This window comes from Littorina saxatilis, unplaced genomic scaffold, assembly GCF_037325665.1.
Source record: "Littorina saxatilis isolate snail1 unplaced genomic scaffold, US_GU_Lsax_2.0 scaffold_339, whole genome shotgun sequence".
In the NCBI taxonomy this organism is placed as follows: Eukaryota; Metazoa; Mollusca; class Gastropoda; order Littorinimorpha; family Littorinidae; genus Littorina; species Littorina saxatilis.
In genome coordinates this window covers 62,501-72,500 of record NW_027128496.1, presented here as the reverse complement: position 1 = coordinate 72,500, position 10,000 = coordinate 62,501, and the positions used below count along the sequence as shown (strand labels likewise).

Sequence of the window (10,000 nt, the reverse complement as noted above, 5' to 3'; positions counted from 1 at the left end):
GGAAACAGTTGACAACATAAATTCCCCCTGCAATAGTCATGTGAACAACAACAACAACAACAACAACAACAACAACAAATAAAGCAATTTCTGAATCTACCTTTAGTGTCACCTCTTTCGCATTGTACACAACTTTGTTCCACTGTCTTATCTTATCACACACACAAAAGTTCAAATCTTTTGACACAAAGGGAAGCAACCACACATGTTCTCTACTTCCTCGAGGGTACGTGCACGTAGGTTCCCTCCCTTAATTCAACATACGGGAGGATGTGTTTCAAGTGCTCGTCGTTTCACCTTGACCGTCGTCACCTTGATTAGAATTGACAACGTAGTGTTTAATTCCACAGGTAAACATTCGTTAACATGTATATGAAATAATAATGGACTTAAAGTGTTCAAACAATGTTGCTATATCTGCTAACACACAACAAATTGAAGAAAGCACAATTAATACAGAGCTTCATGCTACAAAAACCTGAACAATTTCAAAATGTGGCTAAATGTAACAACAAAAACCTGAACAATTTCAAAATGTGGCTAAATGTAACAACAAAAACCTGAACAATTTCAAAATGTGGCTAAATGTAACAACAAAAACCTGAACAATTTCAAAATGTGGCTAAATGTAACAACAAAAACCTGAACAATTTCAAAATGTGGCTAAATGTAACAACAAAAACCTGAACAATTTCAAAATGTGGCTAAATGTAACAACAAAAAACAATCACAACAACACAGAACAAAAGACAACAACAATACCAACTTCACAATACGCACAGTCTAAATCTACCTGTAGTGTCACCTTCCTTGCATTGTATGCAGTTTGTTCCATTTTGCCAATCTAGTTTGTCATCTGTTGTTTAAACAACTTAAAATAGTAAGGTCTTTTCACACAAAGGGAAGTAACCACCAACAGTATCACCACTTGTTCAAGGGTAAATGTCTTCCCTTACTTCAACTCACGGCAGGATGTATTGCGAGTGTTGGTCCTTTGACCTTGACCGTGGTCACAACGACCAGAGATTAGTAGTATTCAATTCCATAATAATGCATGATCAGGCACAACTACATAGAAATCCAATGTAAAAAAAGAAAGAAAAAAGTATGGACATAGAGAGGTAAAGCAACGTTGCAATAATTATTTGCTAACGCATATGACATTGAAAAAACAGCAACGCACAAAGCTTCATGCAACAAAAACATTCACCAATTCAAACAGATTTAAACAACAACAACACCATCAATGTGTGCCTACAAAAGCTGACACACCAAGGTAAACATAAACAACACCAGCTACTAACCTCGCCACTATGTGCCACCAATGGTGACTTTTCAATAAAGAAAATAGTTACAATACACAACTGAAATGTATTGTTAACGTCTCCAGCAAATCACGTAACACACAGTCAAAAGAACAGCAGGAAGTCGTAGTTAGATGTTCCCCTCTCAGGTGTCATTCAGACAACTTACTCACAGTCAGAAGGACACCAGTAAGATGTCCCCCTCGTGTGTCATTCAGACAACTTACTCACAGTCAGAAGAACACCAGTAAGATGTCCCCCTCGCATGTGTCATTCAGACATCTTACTCACAGTCAGAAGAACACCAGTAAGATGTCCCTCTCTCAGGTGTCATTCACACATCTTACCCACAATCAGAAGAACACCAGTAAGATGTCCCCCGCTCCCAGGTGTCATTCAGACATCTTACCCACAGTCAGAAGAACACCAGTAAGATGTCCCCCTCTCAGGTGTCATTCAGACATCTTATCCACTGTCAGAAGAACACCAGTAAGGTAACCCCCTCTGTGTCATTCAGACATCTTACTCACAGTCAGAAGAACAGTAAGATGTCCCCCTCTTAGGTGTCATTCAGACATCTTACCGACAGTCAGAAGAACACCAGTAAGATATTCCCCTGGTAGTTGTCATTCAGACATCTTACTCACAGTCAGAAGAACACCAGTAAGATGTCCCTCTCTCAGGTGTCATTCACACATCTTACCCACAATCAGAAGAACACAAGAAAGATGTTCCCCTCTCAGGTGTCATTCAGACATCTTACCCACAGTCAGAAGAACACAAGAAAGATGTTCCCCTCTCAGGTGTCATTCAGACATCTTACCCACAATCAGAAGAACACCAGTAAGATGTCCCCCGCTCCCAGGTGTCATTCAGACATCTTACCCACAGTCAGAAGAACACCAGACATTGCAGTGACATATTTATCAGTCACGTGTTCACCAGCCAGGTGTTATCCAGACACGTATTACCTGTCAGGTGTTCACCTGTCAGGTGTCATTTACACACCTACACCACAATCAGCATAACATACAGTCAGATGATCAATGGACATTGCAAGAAAAAGAGGAAACAGATGATATATGAAATACTGTCTGCAAAAGTGATGTGAATGTGGAAAAATAACACATAGCTGCACACAACTACATGGGGCATAATCAAGAAATAGTTCATCAAAACTTTTAAAAACACAAGTTTCACAACTGTCACAAGATGTATCAATCTTTGTTTCTCCTTCTACACACACACACACACACACACACACACACACACACACACACACACACACATACACACACACACACACACACACACACACACACACACATATATATATATATATATTACAACCCTCGTCTCGATTCCTAGTCTACATTAAATAATTGAGTCCACATTTGACTAAATGTAACAACAAAACAACAATGACACCAACACAGAGCAAAGGACAACAACAATAACAACTGCATTAATCGAAGTCCAAATCTACCTTTAGTGTCACCTTCTTTGCATTGAAAGCAGTTTGTTCCATATTGCCAATGTAGTTTTTCATCTGTGGTTTACAACTTCAAAAAGTCTTTTCACACAAAGGGAAGTAACCACAAACATTCTCACCACTTGTTCAAGGTATGGACATACAGAAGTCGAGCAACGTTGCTATATTTGCTAACGCACAAGACATTGAACAAACAGCAACGCTGCTGCACAAAGCTTTATTTAACAACAAACTTCACCGATTGAAAAAGTTTGATACAAAATAAGTACCTCAATGTGTGCCTACAAAGCTGACAAAACCAGGTAAGTACAAACAACAACAACTGCCACAACTACTGATGCTATTGCTACTACCACTATTACCACTACTACTATTTCTACTACTTAAGACAATATGATCGGCAATGGAATCCTCGTCAAAAAGACAATTTACAACAATCATCACTGCAAGCTAGAACATGGCACTCACCAGAATGTCCAGTCATTCTGTACATAATACATATCCTCAGAAAGGTTAGACATTACTGAAAAGAACTGTAACAAGACTCTTTACACAATGATTTGTAAAACGATCCCAATTAAGCTTCTTTTGTGCAATAGTATAGATACATTTTCACCTCTTCATTAAATGGAACAAATCCACACAAACTACTGGTAAACAGTTAAATGTTGCCATCACCACTTCATTACAAAAGAACAACGACCAAAAATAGCATGTAGCATCAATACCTCGCCCCTATGTGCCATTAATGGTGACGTTTCAATGAAAACAATTAGTTACAATACACAACTGAAATCTGCTGGCAATGTCTCCAGAAAATCGCGTGACACCTCAATCACAGCCAAAATAACAGCAGACAGTTCAGTCAGGTGTTCACCAGTAAGATGTTCCCCTCTCAGGTGTCAATCAGACATCTTACCCACATTCAGAAGAACACCAGGAAGTGCAGTCACATATGTATCAGTCAGGTGTTATCCAGTCAAGTGTTTACCAGGTAGGTGTTCACCTCTCAGGTGTTATTCACACACCTACACCACAATCAGCATAACATACAGTCAGAAAATCCACAGAAAGCGCAGTCACGTGTTCACCAGTCGGGTGTCGTACTACTGTGTCAGAAAACACGAACACGGATTGTGTATTATCTGCATCTCACCTCTTCCAAATTCCAAACTTGCTTCCGTGGTCGACATCGACTTTGTGTATTAAAGGTTGTACTTATACAGCGGTAGTAACGGTTAATGAATTCGAAAAATAGTTTTATTCTAAGAATAATATATGACAAGTGTACATGTACTATTTTGTTAAGAGCCATTCAACATAACCTGACGAAAATGTAAGTACTTTGCACTTACTATGTACAGCATGTTTTTTTCTTTATTTGGTGTTTAACGTCGTTTTCAACCACGAAGGTTATATCGCGACGGGGAAAGGGGGGAGAGGGGATAAAGCCACTTGTCGATTGTTTCTTGTTTACAAAAGCACGAATAACAAATTTGCTCCAGGGGCTTGCAACGTAGTACAATATATTACCTTACTGGGAGAATGCAAGTTTCCAGTACAAAGACTTAACATTTCTTACATACTGCTCGACTAAAATTTTACAAAAATTGACTATATTCTATACAAGAAACACTTAACAAGGATAAACAGAGAAACATAATCCGTTAGTCGCCTCTTACGACATGCTGGGGAGCATCGGGTAAATTCTTCCCCCTAACCCGTGGGGGGTGTGTACAGCATCAATGTATTGGGTTTACAGACAAAACAGACCACGTATACGGGAATTATACGTTACTTTCCTCTCCAACTCTGAGGCTGTCTCACTCATTTGTTTGCTTCCCCGACTTATGAGCTCATGAACTCAATTAAGATGGGTGCTAACCTATGGTGGAAATGATGTGAAATAAAGTTTAGGAAAGTCAAACAAACCAGCAAAGCACAACGCATTTTGATGATGGTAAGAAGTAAAGAGGGTATTGGAATAATGGGCAGTGTTATGGAGGAAAGGGGGTGATGTTACGAAGCGGTTTACTCGTATCTGGGGTAATGTGTATTGTTGTAAATAGAATAGACTATAGCGATGGTCAGACATTGGAAAGGGCTATAGGCTGCATACCGTCGCGTTGACCGCAGTTGAACCTTTGTGTAACTGACAAGGTTTTTCACGTGCAAGTGATGCAGACGACAGCTCACTGGCAATGTCATAGCAAGAACAACTTTGTAAAATCAGTCGCCGTCAAGGAGCCAAGCTCGACTCATGTTTTTCGTAACACTTTAGCAGACGGGCTCCTGTTTTAGGTATCTGACTGGAGAAGGATGAAGACTGACGAACTTTCCCTATCAGTCTACGTGATATCTTCCATTTTCATATTCATGCCAGGCCGGCGACTGTACTAAATGTTGGCTTTACACTCTTTTGAGGTATGTTTGAAACCGGTTATATTTTCATGTCATGCTGTCGTATGTGAAGAGTGACTGTTTCTGTGTTTAATGTTATTGTGTAGGCCTAAGCTATTGTGCTACACTGCTTAAACATGTGAGGGTTTTACGTAACGTTTTCTTGGTTTTAGAAAACAGGAATTAACGTGTAAATAATTATATTGGCTCATGCAGCTTAATATGTTGGACGAGTGAGTATTTTTATTGTGCGAGTGAAAGAAACTAAAGACAAGTTGATTTATGGACTATAAACTTTACAGTGTTCCAACTGGAGGGTTTTCATCGCCGGAGGCTGAACTGAACCAGTCAACTGCGGCTTGGTGGACATGACCATGGCATGGAGAGCTGGCAGGGTTCTACAGTTAGCCGCCGAGACGAACTGGAAGGATCAAGGACTACGTCAAGCAATGGTTGCGGTGTCGTGAGGACTGGTGCACCCTTGTCAGTCGTCTGAAGGACTTACAGCCATACCAACATCTTGAAAGCCGAAAGATGGCAGTAGGGTAACGTACAGTAGAATACCTATTCGTCTTACCTGTTAAGCTGCTTTGTTTGAGCCAAAAGGTGTCTGCGTCTTGGACTGTAGAGTTTCTTGCGGTGTTGTCGGCCTAGAGTACTGGTCGAAGCCCGGAAATGATTTTGTGATGTAAAAAGCTTTGTAAACAATAATAATTAGTCTTGGCAGTGTCAAGATCCATTTAACACCAGGTTTTTGCGTGTGTGAGTGCGTGTGCGCTTGTGCCTTGTAAGCTACTGTAGCGGACAACTAATCAGATTACATTCCAGCCTGTAAACAAATACTACATTTATAGAGTGGTGTAGAGGCATTTATGATTGTCTAGAAACCGGCCAATAAAGGACCATAACATCTGGCGCAATAAGGGCTATACCACTCCGTAACAAATGGCGCCCAATAGTGTTTGTTTGTTTAACCCTTTAACATAAGGTCAATCAGCAGATCAGCGATGTTTCCTTGTCCCACTGCACACGCCACTAAAAGGCCTGTTCTTCCTTCATTGTCCTTGTCATGAACACTGCTTCCGTGACACAGGAGTGTCTTCACTCTCACGTCGTCACCGCCACATATTGCAGTGAACAAATTTAATACCACGTTGCCTCTATCTGTTACTGTGTTCGACTTGTTCTTTCGTCCTTGTGCCAGCTGGTAGGGTGTCAGGCCCTTGTTGTTTGTCTTTGTCAAGGAAGCTCCACTCTTCACGGCCAGTGTGATGGCCTCCAGGTTTCCCTTGTCGACAGCGATGTGAAGCAGCGTGTTGCCGTCACGGTCTGTCTGGTCCACCTCCCTGTCAGCCAGCAGTCTCAGCGCCAGGTACCAGTCCCTTATGTCCCTCACCTGCACCGTCACTGTGTTGTTTGACACATGGACACTGGCCATAGGTGGAGCATTTGACATTGGTTTGTTGTCTGGCATCTGTACTGTGATCAGGTTCAATGGAATGGGAAGATCTGTGTCACACAGGTAGTACAACTGTCGCCAATATTCCTTTGTCCCAGTCATCATTCCGTGAAAGTTTGCAGTTTTTTCAACAAAATGTGTTGCAATATATTCGCGTGACAACACCTTTTTCTCAGTAAAAAACTGACAGATATCTGCTGCCAAAAGGCCTTGAAATGACAGTTGCGCTGGCTTATGTCCCAATTCATGAGCCAAATGCGGGAAGAGACAACACGCCAGCAGGGTGTCATGCAGTGTCTGGTGTAAGTCTTGATCAGCGTTCATGTTATTAATGCACCATTTACTCAGACCGTGACACTTGTTACGGAGAGACCAGTAAATCAATGGTAAGTTGTACACTGTGTCCAGGGCCCCCAGCAGGTGGTGTTGATTGTGTTTTTCCTTCTCGCAGTATTTCTCCATTTCAAGCAGAAACTCAGGACACTGCAGAGCAGGGTGTTGGCTGATTTCTCTCAAATTCCCCTTGATGACTTCTTCGTGCAGTCGTTCTACCAGTGATTGACAGTTTTCCAGAACATCTGGGTTTTTACGGGCCTCAGTATCAAAACATTTTGACCCAACCTGTATATCCAAGACTTTGTTCGCTCTCTTCAACTGCCCTACTTTCACGATAACACGTACATGAGCACTGCACGAGGAAGGTGACGTCACACACTCTTAACAGTGTAGGCAGGCGAAACAAGCGACCGAGAGCGAGGCCAGCAGCATCATGCATAACGCGACTGATAAATCCATGACCCTGACTTGCCAGCACAGAACCCAGCAGAACATCTTCATACTTTGCCAGATGATCGTCACAATGTCCTTGAAACCCGTGATCCAAGAGTTCAGCCTGTGCTCTCACTTTCCTGTGAAGGAACCGACCCTTACCCAGCATAGCCAGCACAAACACTGCTGCAAAGCTGTCGCCGTGTGTGTCGTGCAGACACATCTGTTTTAACAGCACTGAGTTCGCTTCAGCCGGTGACGTGAAGACATTAGCGGGGTCCTCTACTGCCTGCCAATGGTCCACCAGGTAACGACAGCACCAGAGAAACGCAGGGCCGCTGGTGTCTGCCTGCACAATTCTCTCCACCATCTCCTGCTGCTGTGCAGGCTGAAGGGGAAGCTGCTTCAGGTGGAAATCAAGCAGTTCTCTCTTCACCTCTGTGTCCAGATCCTCCTTCATCAGCCTCACCACAGCAGAACTGTCCAACAGAGGGCTCTGAGAGTCAGTCTCCAGTTCTTGCAGTTCGTGCAGCACGTGGGGATACAACGTGACCACCACCCTGCAGTCTCCTGCCTTGATCAGTTCAAGCATATTGTGCACAATATGTTTCCACTCTTCATACTGCTGTCTGTTCACACGTACCTCCCCCAGTATCGCGTCAACCAAGACAAAGCTCCGCCTCCCTGGTCCAATGTGGGTGTGCCAGTCCTCCAGCTTGGACAGGATGTAGGGCGTGAAGCCTTCCTCTCTGCAGCGTCTCAAGAGGGCGTGTCCCACAGTGGTCTTGCCCGTTCCTGGGAACCCACACAGGATGACTCGCCCTGTCTCTTGAAGGATGTCTGATGCCTCCTCCAGATCGTCTGTTGGAATGCACTGAGATCTGTTGCTGTGGGCAACGACTTCGCTGTTGGCTGAAATGGAATCAAATCGTGAAGGACGATGAGTTAAACAAATTAGTTGTGATGATGATGTCACATTTTTTGTTTTTCTTTTTCTGATGTGGCGCATGTCTTTTGGTGTGTACCTGTCATACAACCATGCATAGTCAAGAAAGTGTGGATTGTGTAAGAATCATACTTAGGGAAGGGTTTCACATAAACAAGAGTTAGTCGTGTATGCTCTACGTAATTTCGATAGGACTCCAGGTTTTACTGCATTATCGTAGAGAAGGGGTCCTTCGTAACATGAATGAAGTTATCCAATTAGGGTGTTTTTTTTGTTTTTTGGTGTTTTTTATCATTTTTCTGATATTTTACAATATATATATATATATATTCATGGACATCACATAAAACAACCAAATGGTTTACAACTATGGAATGCAAATTGGTTTTACCCATGCAAATACACATGCAGACAAACCTCGAGGGTGAGAGGGGAGTGTTAAGGAGAGGGCGGGTGTGGGGGTGGATGGTGGGGGCGGTGGTCACACTGTAATATATATCTGATTTCAAAGCATACAGAGGGTACTATAAATATAAAAATATATATCTTTACACTGAGTATAGAACAACAAATTGTTATATCTTTGTAAAACATCAATGAAAAAAGTTTTTATATAAACACCAGTCCCTTTCAAATTTGCCATAAATATTATTTATACTAGAGTTGTACTTTTCAATCAAAAATCTTTGTTTTACAATTTTCAACAAAAATGTACTGTTGGAGCAATCTTATTGAACTTAGCTCTAAATATACATACTTTGGCAAGGAGAATAATCAGATCGGTGTATACATTATGCAAATGTCCGAAAATGATAAAAGTTCTTTTGAGAGTTTCAAATTAACGCAATTAACAAAATGTAAACATAACCATTGTATGAAATTAGACCAAAAAAGCTTAACACTAGTACAATCCCAAATCAAGTGTTCCAAGGTTTCTTCCCCATGTTGACAAAAACAACACTGGGGTGAATCAGAAATTTTCATTGAAAATAACAAGCGTTGGGTGGGCAAGATTCTGTATAATACTCTGTATTGGAACCATCTCAGGTATGTGTCTTGTGTAGTTCTCATTAATAGAGAGATAGCTCCAGTCGGACATGGTGAACTTGGTCAACCTTGCTTGTTAGAACTTTTCTTTATTTGGTGTTTAACGTCGTTTTCAACCACAAAGGTTATATCGCGACGGGGCTTGTTAGAAGCTGACATCCCATCTGGATGCTTCAATCAGATGTCCGTAAACATTTCCAGAGGGGATGTCACCTAAAACAAAATGGCGGACATTGAAACAGGGATTTTCACACATTTTCGCTCATAGTTGGTGTTTTGTTGGTACATTTAGTGTCTTTTCCTATGTTTATTAATGTGATAAAGGCGTTGACAATTGTTTTATTTTTGTTGGACAAATGGAAAAGGCGATATTTGACATTTTTAAGTTATTTTGCATATTCCGTATGTCTTTAATCCTTTCAATCTTAACAGTTGGTTTCAAGACTCTTGACATTGTAAAATTCAGCAACATGTAACCATCTATAAGTCGTGAGAAAGCTTCTTGAATTGACTCAGACTCAGCAATTGTTGCCAGGATTTGCCAAAAACAAGCAAAATAGCAATCTGCTGAGAACGGTAACGTA

The 10,000-nt window shown here is 41.5% G+C and overlaps 2 long non-coding RNA genes across 2 annotated transcripts in view; one reads left to right on the top strand and one right to left on the bottom strand.

Moving 5' to 3' along the window:
• Positions 1–4,772, bottom strand: part of LOC138956857 (uncharacterized) — a 5,313-nt gene extending 541 nt beyond the window's left edge. The window contains exons 1-2 of the long non-coding RNA XR_011452845.1: positions 684–4,772; positions 1–478 (exon numbers count right to left, since the gene is read on the bottom strand). The exon at positions 1–478 is cut by the window's left edge and continues 541 nt beyond it. This is a non-coding gene — a long non-coding RNA (uncharacterized lncRNA). The remainder of the gene's footprint in view (positions 479–683) is intronic.
• A 37-nt stretch (positions 4,773–4,809) lies between these two features.
• On the top strand, positions 4,810–5,940 carry LOC138956858 (uncharacterized). Its single transcript, XR_011452846.1, has 2 exons — positions 4,810–5,220; positions 5,499–5,940. It is a non-coding gene; the product is annotated as an uncharacterized lncRNA (long non-coding RNA).
• The last annotated feature ends 4,060 nt before the right edge of the window (positions 5,941–10,000 follow it).